Below are 15491 nucleotides of genomic sequence, written 5' to 3'. Positions count from 1 at the left end.
AGAATATAAAACCAGTTGGCTGCAGGCCTTTTAAAAACAGTTGAATATAACCATAATTCATCAGTGTGCTGCTAGCCACCAGAAGGTTTAAAATGAACAATGTTGGACTCTATGAAAAGGTCTGAATCTGAGCTTTAAATTGAGGTATCACTCCAGTAAATCAGATTATGCTAGCCTGAAAGACCAGGCTAAATATACAGAACAGATTTGACCTCTGACCCAGCTCTGAAAGCTGTCTGGTATTGACCACACTAAATGTCTGATTTTAAGCAGGCAGGTTGTGCTATGATGGAAAGCCAACAATTGTTGGAAAGAAGAGAACCTAAGCTTTAATTTGATGTGCAACATGTTTGATTTGAAGCAGGTTTACCAGAAATACAGGAGGATAAGTTAGAATATAAAACCAGTTGGCTGCAGGCCTTTTAAAAACAGTTGAATATAACCATAATTCATCAGTGTGCTCCTAGCCACCAGAAGGTTTAAAATGAACAATGTTGGACTCTATGAAAAGGTCTGAATCTGAGCTTTAAATTGAGGTGTCACTCCAGTAAATCAGATTATGCTAGCCTGAAAGACCAGGCTAAATATACAGAACAGATTTGACCTCTGACCCAGCTCTGAAAGCTGTCTGATTTTAAGTAGGCAGGTTGTGCTATGATGGAAAGCCAACAATTGTTGGAAAGAAGAGAACCTAAGTTTTAATTTGATGTGCAACATGTTTGATTTGAAGCAGGTTTACCAGAAATACAGGAGGATAAGTTAGAATATAAAACCAGTTGGCTGCAGGCCTTTTAAAAACAGTTGAATATAACCATAATTCATCAGTGTGCTGCTAGCCACCAGAAGGGTTAAAATGAACAATGTTGGACTCTATGAAAAGGTCTGAATCTGAGCTTTAAATTGAGGTGTCACTCCAGTAAATCAGATTATGCTAGCCTGAAAGACCAGGCTAAATATACAGAACAGATTTGACCTCTGACCCAGCTCTGAAAGCTGTCTGGTATTGACCACACTAAATGTCTGATTTTAAGCAGGCAGGTTGTGCTATGATGGAAAGCCAACAATTGTTGGAAAGAAGAGAACCTAAGCTTTAATTTGATGTGCAACATGTTTGATTTGAAGCAGGTTTACCAGAAATACAGGAGGATAAGTTAGAATATAAAACCAGTTGGCTGCAGGCCTTTTAAAAACAGTTGAATATAACCATAATTCATCAGTGTGCTGCTAGCCACCAGAAGGTTTAAAATGAACAATGTTGGACTCTATGAAAAGGTCTGAATCTGAGCTTTAAATTGAGGTGTCACTCCAGTAAATCAGATTATGCTAGCCTGAAAGACCAGGCTAAATATACAGAACAGATTTGACCTCTGACCCAGCTCTGAAAGCTGTCTGGTATTGACCACACTAAATGTCTGATTTTAAGCAGCCAGGTTGTGCTATGATGGAAAGCCAACAATTGTTGGAAAGAAGAGAACCTAAGCTTTAATTTGATGTGCAACATGTTTGATTTGAAGCAGGTTTACCAGAAATACAGGAGGATAAGTTAGAATATAAAACCAGTTGGCTGCAGGCCTTTTAAAAACAGTTGAATATAACCATAATTCATCAGTGTGCTCCTAGCCACCAGAAGGTTTAAAATGAACAATGTTGGACTCTATGAAAAGGTCTGAATCTGAGCTTTAAATTGAGGTGTCACTCCAGTAAATCAGATCATGCTAGCCTGAAAGACCAGGCTAAATATACAGAACAGATTTGACCTCTGACCAAGCTCTGAAAGCTGTGTGGTATTGACCACACTAAATGTATGATTTTAAGCAGCCAGGTTGTGATAGGATGGAAAGCCAACAATTGATGGAAAGAAGAGAACCTAAGCTTTAATTTGATGTGCAACATGTTTGATTTGAAGCAGGTTTACCAGAAATACAGGAGGATAAGTTAGAATATAAAACCAGTTGGCTGCAGGCCTTTTAAAGACAGTTGAATATAACCATAATTCATCAGTGTGCTGCTAGCCACCAGAAGTTTTAAAATGAACAATGTTGGACTCTATGAAAAGGTCTGAATCTGAGCTTTAAATTGAGGTGTCACTCCAGTAAATCAGATCATGCTAGCCTGAAAGACCAGGCTAAATATACAGAACAGATTTGACCTCTGACCCAGCTCTGAAAGCTGTCTGGTATTGACCACACTAAATGTCTGATTTTAAGCAGGCAGGTTGTGCTATGATGGAAAGCCAACAATTGTTGGAAAGAAGAGAACCTAAGCTTTAATTTGATGTGCAACATGTTTGATTTGAAGCAGGTTTACCAGAAATACAGGAGGATAAGTTAGAATATAAAACCAGTTGGCTGCAGGCCTTTTAAAAACAGTTGAATATAACCATAATTCATCAGTGTGCTGCTAGCCACCAGAAGGTTTAAAATGAACAATGTTGGACTCTATGAAAAGGTCTGAATCTGAGCTTTAAATTGAGGTGTCACTCCAGTAAATCAGATTATGCTAGCCTGAAAGACCAGGCTAAATATACAGAACAGATTTGACCTCTGACCCAGCTCTGAAAGCTGTCTGGTATTGACCACACTAAATGTCTGATTTTAAGCAGCCAGGTTGTGCTATGATGGAAAGCCAACAATTGTTGGAAAGAAGAGAACCTAAGCTTTAATTTGATGTGCAACATGTTTGATTTGAAGCAGGTTTACCAGAAATACAGGAGGATAAGTTAGAATATAAAACCAGTTGGCTGCAGGCCTTTTAAAAACAGTTGAATATAACCATAATTCATCAGTGTGCTCCTAGCCACCAGAAGGTTTAAAATGAACAATGTTGGACTCTATGAAAAGGTCTGAATCTGAGCTTTAAATTGAGGTGTCACTCCAGTAAATCAGATCATGCTAGCCTGAAAGACCAGGCTAAATATACAGAACAGATTTGACCTCTGACCAAGCTCTGAAAGCTGTGTGGTATTGACCACACTAAATGTATGATTTTAAGCAGCCAGGTTGTGATAGGATGGAAAGCCAACAATTGATGGAAAGAAGAGAACCTAAGCTTTAATTTGATGTGCAACATGTTTGATTTGAAGCAGGTTTACCAGAAATACAGGAGGATAAGTTAGAATATAAAACCAGTTGGCTGCAGGCCTTTTAAAAACAGTTGAATATAACCATAATTCATCAGTGTGCTGCTAGCCACCAGAAGGTTTAAAATGAACAATGTTGGACTCTATGAAAAGGTCTGAATCTGAGCTTTAAATTGAGGTGTCACTTCAGTAAATCAGATCATGCTAGCCTGAAAGACCAGGCTAAATATACAGAACAGATTTGACCTCTGACCCAGCTCTGAAAGCTGTCTGGTATTGACCACACTAAATGTCTGATTTTAAGCAGGCAGGTTGTGATAGGATGGAAAGCCAACAATTGATGGAAAGAAGAGAACCTAAGCTTTAATTTGATGTGCAACATGTTTGATTTGAAGCAGGTTTACCAGAAATACAGGAGGATAAGTTAGAATATAAAACCAGTTGGCTGCAGGCCTTTTAAAAACAGTTGAATATAACCATAATTCATCAGTGTGCTGCTAGCCACCAGAAGGTTTAAAATGAACAATGTTGGACTCTATGAAAAGGTCTGAATCTGAGCTTTAAATTGAGGTGTCACTCCAGTAAATCAGATTATGCTAGCCTGAAAGACCAGGCTAAATATACAGAACAGATTTGACCTCTGACCCAGCTCTGAAAGCTGTCTGGTATTGACCACACTAAATGTCTGATTTTAAGCAGGCAGGTTGTGCTATGATGGAAAGCCGAAAATTGATGGAAAGAAGAGAACCTAAGCTTTAATTTGATGTGCAACATGTTTGATTTGAAGCAGGTTTACCAGAAATACAGGAGGATAAATTAGAATATAAAACCAGTTGGCTGCAGGCCTTTTAAAAACAGTTGAATATAACCATAATTCATCAGTGTGCTGCTAGCCACCAGAAGGTTTAAAATGAACAATGTTGGACTCTATGAAAAGGTCTGAATCTGAGCTTTAAATTGAGGTATCACTCCAGTAAATCAGATTATGCTAGCCTGAAAGACCAGGCTAAATATACAGAACAGATTTGACCTCTGACCCAGCTCTGAAAGCTGTCTGGTATTGACCACACTAAATGTCTGATTTTAAGCAGGCAGGTTGTGCTATGATGGAAAGCCAACAATTGTTGGAAAGAAGAGAACCTAAGCTTTAATTTGATGTGCAACATGTTTGATTTGAAGCAGGTTTACCAGAAATACAGGAGGATAAGTTAGAATATAAAACCAGTTGGCTGCAGGCCTTTTAAAAACAGTTGAATATAACCATAATTCATCAGTGTGCTGCTAGCTACCAGAAGGTTTAAAATGAACAATGTTGGACTCTATGAAAAGGTCTGAATCTGAGCTTTAAATTGAGGTGTCACTCCAGTAAATCAGATCATGCTAGCCTGAAAGACCAGGCTAAATATACAGAACAGATTTGACCTCTGACCCAGCTCTGAAAGCTGTCTGATTTTAAGCAGGCAGGTTGTGCTATGATGGAAAGCCAACAATTGTTGGAAAGAAGAGAACCTAAGCTTTAATTTGATGTGCAACATGTTTGATTTGAAGCAGGTTTACCAGAAATACAGGAGGATAAGTTAGAATATAAAACCAGTTGGCTGCAGGCCTTTTAAAAACAGTTGAATATAACCATAATTCATCAGTGTGCTGCTAGCCACCAGAAGGTTTAAAATGAACAATGTTGGACTCTATGAAAAGGTCTGAATCTGAGCTTTAAATTGAGGTGTCACTCCAGTAAATCAGATTATGCTAGCCTGAAAGACCAGGCTAAATATACAGAACAGATTTGACCTCTGACCCAGCTCTGAAAGCTGTGTGGTATTGACCACACTAAATGTCTGATTTTAAGCAGCCAGGTTGTGCTATGATGGAAAGCCGAAAATTGATGGAAAGAAGAGAACCTAAGCTTTAATTTGATGTGCAACATGTTTGATTTGAAGCAGGTTTACCAGAAATACAGGAGGATAAGTTAGAATATAAAACCAGTTGGCTGCAGGCCTTTTAAAGACAGTTGAATATAACCATAATTCATCAGTGTGCTGCTAGCCACCAGAAGTTTTAAAATGAACAATGTTGGACTCTATGAAAAGGTCTGAATCTGAGCTTTAAATTGAGGTGTCACTCCAGTAAATCAGATCATGCTAGCCTGAAAGACCAGGCTAAATATACAGAACAGATTTGACCTCTGACCCAGCTCTGAAAGCTGTCTGGTATTGACCACACTAAATGTCTGATTTTAAGCAGGCAGGTTGTGCTATGATGGAAAGCCAACAATTGTTGGAAAGAAGAGAACCTAAGCTTTAATTTGATGTGCAACATGTTTGATTTGAAGCAGGTTTACCAGAAATACAGGAGGATAAGTTAGAATATAAAACCAGTTGGCTGCAGGCCTTTTAAAAACAGTTGAATATAACCATAATTCATCAGTGTGCTGCTAGCCACCAGAAGGTTTAAAATGAACAATGTTGGACTCTATGAAAAGGTCTGAATCTGAGCTTTAAATTGAGGTGTCACTCCAGTAAATCAGATTATGCTAGCCTGAAAGACCAGGCTAAATATACAGAACAGATTTGACCTCTGACCCAGCTCTGAAAGCTGTCTGGTATTGACCACACTAAATGTCTGATTTTAAGCAGGCAGGTTGTGCTATGATGGAAAGCCAACAATTGTTGGAAAGAAGAGAACCTAAGCTTTAATTTGATGTGCAACATGTTTGATTTGAAGCAGGTTTACCAGAAATACAGGAGGATAAGTTAGAATATAAAACCAGTTGGCTGCAGGCCTTTTAAAAACAGTTGAATATAACCATAATTCATCAGTGTGCTGCTAGCCACCAGAAGGTTTAAAATGAACAATGTTGGACTCTATGAAAAGGTCTGAATCTGAGCTTTAAATTGAGGTGTCACTTCAGTAAATCAGATCATGCTAGCCTGAAAGACCAGGCTAAATATACAGAACAGATTTGACCTCTGACCCAGCTCTGAAAGCTGTCTGGTATTGACCACACTAAATGTCTGATTTTAAGCAGCCAGGTTGTGCTATGATGGAAAGCCGGAAATTGATGGAAAGAAGAGAACCTAAGCTTTAATTTGATGTGCAACATGTTTGATTTGAAGCAGGTTTACCAGAAATACAGGAGGATAAGTTAGAATATAAAACCAGTTGGCTGCAGGCCTTTTAAAGACAGTTGAATATAACCATAATTCATCAGTGTGCTGCTAGCCACCAGAAGTTTTAAAATGAACAATGTTGGACTCTATGAAAAGGTCTGAATCTGAGCTTTAAATTGAGGTGTCACTCCAGTAAATCAGATCATGCTAGCCTGAAAGACCAGGCTAAATATACAGAACAGATTTGACCTCTGACCCAGCTCTGAAAGCTGTGTGGTATTGACCACACTAAATGTCTGATTTTAAGCAGCCAGGTTGTGCTATGATGGAAAGCCGAAAATTGATGGAAAGAAGAGAACCTAAGCTTTAATTTGATGTGCAACATGTTTGATTTGAAGCAGGTTTACCAGAAATACAGGAGGATAAGTTAGAATATAAAACCAGTTGGCTGCAGGCCTTTTAAAGACAGTTGAATATAACCATAATTCATCAGTGTGCTGCTAGCCACCAGAAGTTTTAAAATGAACAATGTTGGACTCTATGAAAAGGTCTGAATCTGAGCTTTAAATTGAGGTGTCACTCCAGTAAATCAGATCATGCTAGCCTGAAAGACCAGGCTAAATATACAGAACAGATTTGACCTCTGACCCAGCTCTGAAAGCTGTCTGGTATTGACCACACTAAATGTCTGATTTTAAGCAGGCAGGTTGTGCTATGATGGAAAGCCAACAATTGTTGGAAAGAAGAGAACCTAAGCTTTAATTTGATGTGCAACATGTTTGATTTGAAGCAGGTTTACCAGAAATACAGGAGGATAAGTTAGAATATAAAACCAGTTGGCTGCAGGCCTTTTAAAAACAGTTGAATATAACCATAATTCATCAGTGTGCTGCTAGCCACCAGAAGGTTTAAAATGAACAATGTTGGACTCTATGAAAAGGTCTGAATCTGAGCTTTAAATTGAGGTGTCACTTCAGTAAATCAGATCATGCTAGCCTGAAAGACCAGGCTAAATATACAGAACAGATTTGACCTCTGACCCAGCTCTGAAAGCTGTCTGGTATTGACCACACTAAATGTCTGATTTTAAGCAGCCAGGTTGTGCTATGATGGAAAGTCGGAAATTGATGGAAAGAAGAGAACCTAAGCTTTAATTTGATGTGCAACATGTTTGATTTGAAGCAGGTTTACCAGAAATACAGGAGGATAAGTTAGAATATAAAACCAGTTGGCTGCAGGCCTTTTAAAAACAGTTGAATATAACCATAATTCATCAGTGTGCTGCTAGCCACCAGAAGGTTTAAAATGAACAATGTTGGACTCTATGAAAAGGTCTGAATCTGAGCTTTAAATTGAGGTGTCACTTCAGTAAATCAGATCATGCTAGCCTGAAAGACCAGGCTAAATATACAGAACAGATTTGACCTCTGACCCAGCTCTGAAAGCTGTCTGGTATTGACCACACTAAATGTCTGATTTTAAGCAGCCAGGTTGTGCTATGATGGAAAGCCGGAAATTGATGGAAAGAAGAGAACCTAAGCTTTAATTTGATGTGCAACATGTTTGATTTGAAGCAGGTTTACCAGAAATACAGGAGGATAAGTTAGAATATAAAACCAGTTGGCTGCAGGCCTTTTAAAGACAGTTGAATATAACCATAATTCATCAGTGTGCTGCTAGCCACCAGAAGTTTTAAAATGAACAATGTTGGACTCTATGAAAAGGTCTGAATCTGAGCTTTAAATTGAGGTGTCACTCCAGTAAATCAGATCATGCTAGCCTGAAAGACCAGGCTAAATATACAGAACAGATTTGACCTCTGACCCAGCTCTGAAAGCTGTCTGGTATTGACCACACTAAATGTCTGATTTTAAGCAGGCAGGTTGTGCTATGATGGAAAGCCAACAATTGTTGGAAAGAAGAGAACCTAAGCTTTAATTTGATGTGCAACATGTTTGATTTGAAGCAGGTTTACCAGAAATACAGGAGGATAAGTTAGAATATAAAACCAGTTGGCTGCAGGCCTTTTAAAAACAGTTGAATATAACCATAATTCATCAGTGTGCTGCTAGCCACCAGAAGGTTTAAAATGAACAATGTTGGACTCTATGAAAAGGTCTGAATCTGAGCTTTAAATTGAGGTGTCACTCCAGTAAATCAGATCATGCTAGCCTGAAAGACCAGGCTAAATATACAGAACAGATTTGACCTCTGACCCAGCTCTGAAAGCTGTCTGGTATTGACCACACTAAATGTCTGATTTTAAGCAGGCAGGTTGTGCTATGATGGAAAGCCAACAATTGTTGGAAAGAAGAGAACCTAAGCTTTAATTTGATGTGCAACATGTTTGATTTGAAGCAGGTTTACCAGAAATACAGGAGGATAAGTTAGAATATAAAACCAGTTGGCTGCAGGCCTTTTAAAAACAGTTGAATATAACCATAATTCATCAGTGTGCTGCTAGCCACCAGAAGGATTAAAATGAACAATGTTGGACTCTATGAAAAGGTCTGAATCTGAGCTTTAAATTGAGGTGTCACTCCAGTAAATCAGATTATGCTAGCCTGAAAGACCAGGCTAAATATACAGAACAGATTTGACCTCTGACCCAGCTCTGAAAGCTGTCTGGTATTGACCACACTAAATGTCTGATTTTAAGCAGGCAGGTTGTGCTATGATGGAAAGCCAACAATTGTTGGAAAGAAGAGAACCTAAGCTTTAATTTGATGTGCAACATGTTTGATTTGAAGCAGGTTTACCAGAAATACAGGAGGATAAGTTAGAATATAAAACCAGTTGGCTGCAGGCCTTTTAAAAACAGTTGAATATAACCATAATTCATCAGTGTGCTGCTAGCCACCAGAAGGTTTAAAATGAACAATGTTGGACTCTATGAAAAGGTCTGAATCTGAGCTTTAAATTGAGGTGTCACTTCAGTAAATCAGATCATGCTAGCCTGAAAGACCAGGCTAAATATACAGAACAGATTTGACCTCTGACCCAGCTCTGAAAGCTGTCTGGTATTGACCACACTAAATGTCTGATTTTAAGCAGCCAGGTTGTGCTATGATGGAAAGCCGGAAATTGATGGAAAGAAGAGAACCTAAGCTTTAATTTGATGTGCAACATGTTTGATTTGAAGCAGGTTTACCAGAAATACAGGAGGATAAGTTAGAATATAAAACCAGTTGGCTGCAGGCCTTTTAAAGACAGTTGAATATAACCATAATTCATCAGTGTGCTGCTAGCCACCAGAAGTTTTAAAATGAACAATGTTGGACTCTATGAAAAGGTCTGAATCTGAGCTTTAAATTGAGGTGTCACTCCAGTAAATCAGATCATGCTAGCCTGAAAGACCAGGCTAAATATACAGAACAGATTTGACCTCTGACCCAGCTCTGAAAGCTGTCTGGTATTGACCACACTAAATGTCTGATTTTAAGCAGCCAGGTTGTGCTATGATGGAAAGCCGGAAATTGATGGAAAGAAGAGAACCTAAGCTTTAATTTGATGTGCAACATGTTTGATTTGAAGCAGGTTTACCAGAAATACAGGAGGATAAGTTAGAATATAAAACCAGTTGGCTGCAGGCCTTTTAAAGACAGTTGAATATAACCATAATTCATCAGTGTGCTGCTAGCCACCAGAAGTTTTAAAATGAACAATGTTGGACTCTATGAAAAGGTCTGAATCTGAGCTTTAAATTGAGGTGTCACTCCAGTAAATCAGATCATGCTAGCCTGAAAGACCAGGCTAAATATACAGAACAGATTTGACCTCTGACCCAGCTCTGAAAGCTGTCTGGTATTGACCACACTAAATGTCTGATTTTAAGCAGGCAGGTTGTGCTATGATGGAAAGCCAACAATTGTTGGAAAGAAGAGAACCTAAGCTTTAATTTGATGTGCAACATGTTTGATTTGAAGCAGGTTTACCAGAAATACAGGAGGATAAGTTAGAATATAAAACCAGTTGGCTGCAGGCCTTTTAAAAACAGTTGAATATAACCATAATTCATCAGTGTGCTGCTAGCCACCAGAAGGTTTAAAATGAACAATGTTGGACTCTATGAAAAGGTCTGAATCTGAGCTTTAAATTGAGGTGTCACTCCAGTAAATCAGATTATGCTAGCCTGAAAGACCAGGCTAAATATACAGAACAGATTTGACCTCTGACCCAGCTCTGAAAGCTGTCTGGTATTGACCACACTAAATGTCTGATTTTAAGCAGGCAGGTTGTGCTATGATGGAAAGCCAACAATTGTTGGAAAGAAGAGAACCTAAGCTTTAATTTGATGTGCAACATGTTTGATTTGAAGCAGGTTTACCAGAAATACAGGAGGATAAGTTAGAATATAAAACCAGTTGGCTGCAGGCCTTTTAAAAACAGTTGAATATAACCATAATTCATCAGTGTGCTGCTAGCCACCAGAAGGTTTAAAATGAACAATGTTGGACTCTATGAAAAGGTCTGAATCTGAGCTTTAAATTGAGGTGTCACTTCAGTAAATCAGATCATGCTAGCCTGAAAGACCAGGCTAAATATACAGAACAGATTTGACCTCTGACCCAGCTCTGAAAGCTGTCTGGTATTGACCACACTAAATGTCTGATTTTAAGCAGCCAGGTTGTGCTATGATGGAAAGCCGGAAATTGATGGAAAGAAGAGAACCTAAGCTTTAATTTGATGTGCAACATGTTTGATTTGAAGCAGGTTTACCAGAAATACAGGAGGATAAGTTAGAATATAAAACCAGTTGGCTGCAGGCCTTTTAAAGACAGTTGAATATAACCATAATTCATCAGTGTGCTGCTAGCCACCAGAAGGTTTAAAATGAACAATGTTGGACTCTATGAAAAGGTCTGAATCTGAGCTTTAAATTGAGGTGTCACTCCAGTAAATCAGATCATGCTAGCCTGAAAGACCAGGCTAAATATACAGAACAGATTTGACCTCTGACCCAGCTCTGAAAGCTGTGTGGTATTGACCACACTAAATGTCTGATTTTAAGCAGCCAGGTTGTGCTATGATGGAAAGCCGAAAATTGATGGAAAGAAGAGAACCTAAGCTTTAATTTGATGTGCAACATGTTTGATTTGAAGCAGGTTTACCAGAAATACAGGAGGATAAGTTAGAATATAAAACCAGTTGGCTGCAGGCCTTTTAAAGACAGTTGAATATAACCATAATTCATCAGTGTGCTGCTAGCCACCAGAAGTTTTAAAATGAACAATGTTGGACTCTATGAAAAGGTCTGAATCTGAGCTTTAAATTGAGGTGTCACTCCAGTAAATCAGATCATGCTAGCCTGAAAGACCAGGCTAAATATACAGAACAGATTTGACCTCTGACCCAGCTCTGAAAGCTGTCTGGTATTGACCACACTAAATGTCTGATTTTAAGCAGGCAGGTTGTGCTATGATGGAAAGCCAACAATTGTTGGAAAGAAGAGAACCTAAGCTTTAATTTGATGTGCAACATGTTTGATTTGAAGCAGGTTTACCAGAAATACAGGAGGATAAGTTAGAATATAAAACCAGTTGGCTGCAGGCCTTTTAAAAACAGTTGAATATAACCATAATTCATCAGTGTGCTGCTAGCCACCAGAAGGTTTAAAATGAACAATGTTGGACTCTATGAAAAGGTCTGAATCTGAGCTTTAAATTGAGGTGTCACTTCAGTAAATCAGATCATGCTAGCCTGAAAGACCAGGCTAAATATACAGAACAGATTTGACCTCTGACCCAGCTCTGAAAGCTGTCTGGTATTGACCACACTAAATGTCTGATTTTAAGCAGCCAGGTTGTGCTATGATGGAAAGTCGGAAATTGATGGAAAGAAGAGAACCTAAGCTTTAATTTGATGTGCAACATGTTTGATTTGAAGCAGGTTTACCAGAAATACAGGAGGATAAGTTAGAATATAAAACCAGTTGGCTGCAGGCCTTTTAAAGACAGTTGAATATAACCATAATTCATCAGTGTGCTGCTAGCCACCAGAAGGTTTAAAATGAACAATGTTGGACTCTATGAAAAGGTCTGAATCTGAGCTTTAAATTGAGGTGTCACTTCAGTAAATCAGATCATGCTAGCCTGAAAGACCAGGCTAAATATACAGAACAGATTTGACCTCTGACCCAGCTCTGAAAGCTGTCTGGTATTGACCACACTAAATGTCTGATTTTAAGCAGCCAGGTTGTGCTATGATGGAAAGCCGGAAATTGATGGAAAGAAGAGAACCTAAGCTTTAATTTGATGTGCAACATGTTTGATTTGAAGCAGGTTTACCAGAAATACAGGAGGATAAGTTAGAATATAAAACCAGTTGGCTGCAGGCCTTTTAAAGACAGTTGAATATAACCATAATTCATCAGTGTGCTGCTAGCCACCAGAAGTTTTAAAATGAACAATGTTGGACTCTATGAAAAGGTCTGAATCTGAGCTTTAAATTGAGGTGTCACTCCAGTAAATCAGATCATGCTAGCCTGAAAGACCAGGCTAAATATACAGAACAGATTTGACCTCTGACCCAGCTCTGAAAGCTGTCTGGTATTGACCACACTAAATGTCTGATTTTAAGCAGGCAGGTTGTGCTATGATGGAAAGCCAACAATTGTTGGAAAGAAGAGAACCTAAGCTTTAATTTGATGTGCAACATGTTTGATTTGAAGCAGGTTTACCAGAAATACAGGAGGATAAGTTAGAATATAAAACCAGTTGGCTGCAGGCCTTTTAAAGACAGTTGAATATAACCATAATTCATCAGTGTGCTGCTAGCCACCAGAAGTTTTAAAATGAACAATGTTGGACTCTATGAAAAGGTCTGAATCTGAGCTTTAAATTGAGGTGTCACTCCAGTAAATCAGATCATGCTAGCCTGAAAGACCAGGCTAAATATACAGAACAGATTTGACCTCTGACCCAGCTCTGAAAGCTGTGTGGTATTGACCACACTAAATGTCTGATTTTAAGCAGCCAGGTTGTGCTATGATGGAAAGCCGAAAATTGATGGAAAGAAGAGAACCTAAGCTTTAATTTGATGTGCAACATGTTTGATTTGAAGCAGGTTTACCAGAAATACAGGAGGATAAGTTAGAATATAAAACCAGTTGGCTGCAGGCCTTTTAAAAACAGTTGAATATAACCATAATTCATCAGTGTGCTGCTAGCCACCAGAAGGTTTAAAATGAACAATGTTGGACTCTATGAAAAGGTCTGAATCTGAGCTTTAAATTGAGGTGTCACTCCAGTAAATCAGATCATGCTAGCCTGAAAGACCAGGCTAAATATACAGAACAGATTTGACCTCTGACCCAGCTCTGAAAGCTGTCTGGTATTGACCACACTAAATGTCTGATTTTAAGCAGCCAGGTTGTGCTATGATGGAAAGCCGAAAATTGATGGAAAGAAGAGAACCTAAGCTTTAATTTGATGTGCAACATGTTTGATTTGAAGCAGGTTTACCAGAAATACAGGAGGATAAGTTAGAATATAAAACCAGTTGGCTGCAGGCCTTTTAAAAACAGTTGAATATAACCATAATTCATCAGTGTGCTGCTAGCCACCAGAAGGTTTAAAATGAACAATGTTGGACTCTATGAAAAGGTCTGAATCTGAGCTTTAAATTGAGGTGTCACTTCAGTAAATCAGATCATGCTAGCCTGAAAGACCAGGCTAAATATACAGAACAGATTTGACCTCTGACCCAGCTCTGAAAGCTGTCTGGTATTGACCACACTAAATGTCTGATTTTAAGCAGCCAGGTTGTGCTATGATGGAAAGTCGGAAATTGATGGAAAGAAGAGAACCTAAGCTTTAATTTGATGTGCAACATGTTTGATTTGAAGCAGGTTTACCAGAAATACAGGAGGATAAGTTAGAATATAAAACCAGTTGGCTGCAGGCCTTTTAAAAACAGTTGAATATAACCATAATTCATCAGTGTGCTGCTAGCCACCAGAAGGTTTAAAATGAACAATGTTGGACTCTATGAAAAGGTCTGAATCTGAGCTTTAAATTGAGGTGTCACTTCAGTAAATCAGATCATGCTAGCCTGAAAGACCAGGCTAAATATACAGAACAGATTTGACCTCTGACCCAGCTCTGAAAGCTGTCTGGTATTGACCACACTAAATGTCTGATTTTAAGCAGCCAGGTTGTGCTATGATGGAAAGCCGGAAATTGATGGAAAGAAGAGAACCTAAGCTTTAATTTGATGTGCAACATGTTTGATTTGAAGCAGGTTTACCAGAAATACAGGAGGATAAGTTAGAATATAAAACCAGTTGGCTGCAGGCCTTTTAAAGACAGTTGAATATAACCATAATTCATCAGTGTGCTGCTAGCCACCAGAAGTTTTAAAATGAACAATGTTGGACTCTATGAAAAGGTCTGAATCTGAGCTTTAAATTGAGGTGTCACTCCAGTAAATCAGATCATGCTAGCCTGAAAGACCAGGCTAAATATACAGAACAGATTTGACCTCTGACCCAGCTCTGAAAGCTGTCTGGTATTGACCACACTAAATGTCTGATTTTAAGCAGGCAGGTTGTGCTATGATGGAAAGCCAACAATTGTTGGAAAGAAGAGAACCTAAGCTTTAATTTGATGTGCAACATGTTTGATTTGAAGCAGGTTTACCAGAAATACAGGAGGATAAGTTAGAATATAAAACCAGTTGGCTGCAGGCCTTTTAAAAACAGTTGAATATAACCATAATTCATCAGTGTGCTGCTAGCCACCAGAAGGTTTAAAATGAACAATGTTGGACTCTATGAAAAGGTCTGAATCTGAGCTTTAAATTGAGGTGTCACTCCAGTAAATCAGATCATGCTAGCCTGAAAGACCAGGCTAAATATACAGAACAGATTTGACCTCTGACCCAGCTCTGAAAGCTGTCTGGTATTGACCACACTAAATGTCTGATTTTAAGCAGGCAGGTTGTGCTATGATGGAAAGCCAACAATTGTTGGAAAGAAGAGAACCTAAGCTTTAATTTGATGTGCAACATGTTTGATTTGAAGCAGGTTTACCAGAAATACAGGAGGATAAGTTAGAATATAAAACCAGTTGGCTGCAGGCCTTTTAAAAACAGTTGAATATAACCATAATTCATCAGTGTGCTGCTAGCCACCAGAAGGTTTAAAATCAACAATGTTGGACTCTATGAAAAGGTCTGAATCTGAGCTTTAAATTGAGGTGTCACTCCAGTAAATCAGATCATGCTAGCCTGAAGGACCAGGCTAAATATACAGAACAGATTTGACCTCTGACCCAGCTCTGAAAGCTGTGTGGTATTGACCA

The sequence above is a fragment of the Centroberyx gerrardi genome, chromosome 3 (genome assembly GCF_048128805.1).
Source record: "Centroberyx gerrardi isolate f3 chromosome 3, fCenGer3.hap1.cur.20231027, whole genome shotgun sequence".
In the NCBI taxonomy this organism is placed as follows: Eukaryota; Metazoa; Chordata; class Actinopteri; order Beryciformes; family Berycidae; genus Centroberyx; species Centroberyx gerrardi.
Note: the sequence above shows the minus strand (reverse complement) of the source record.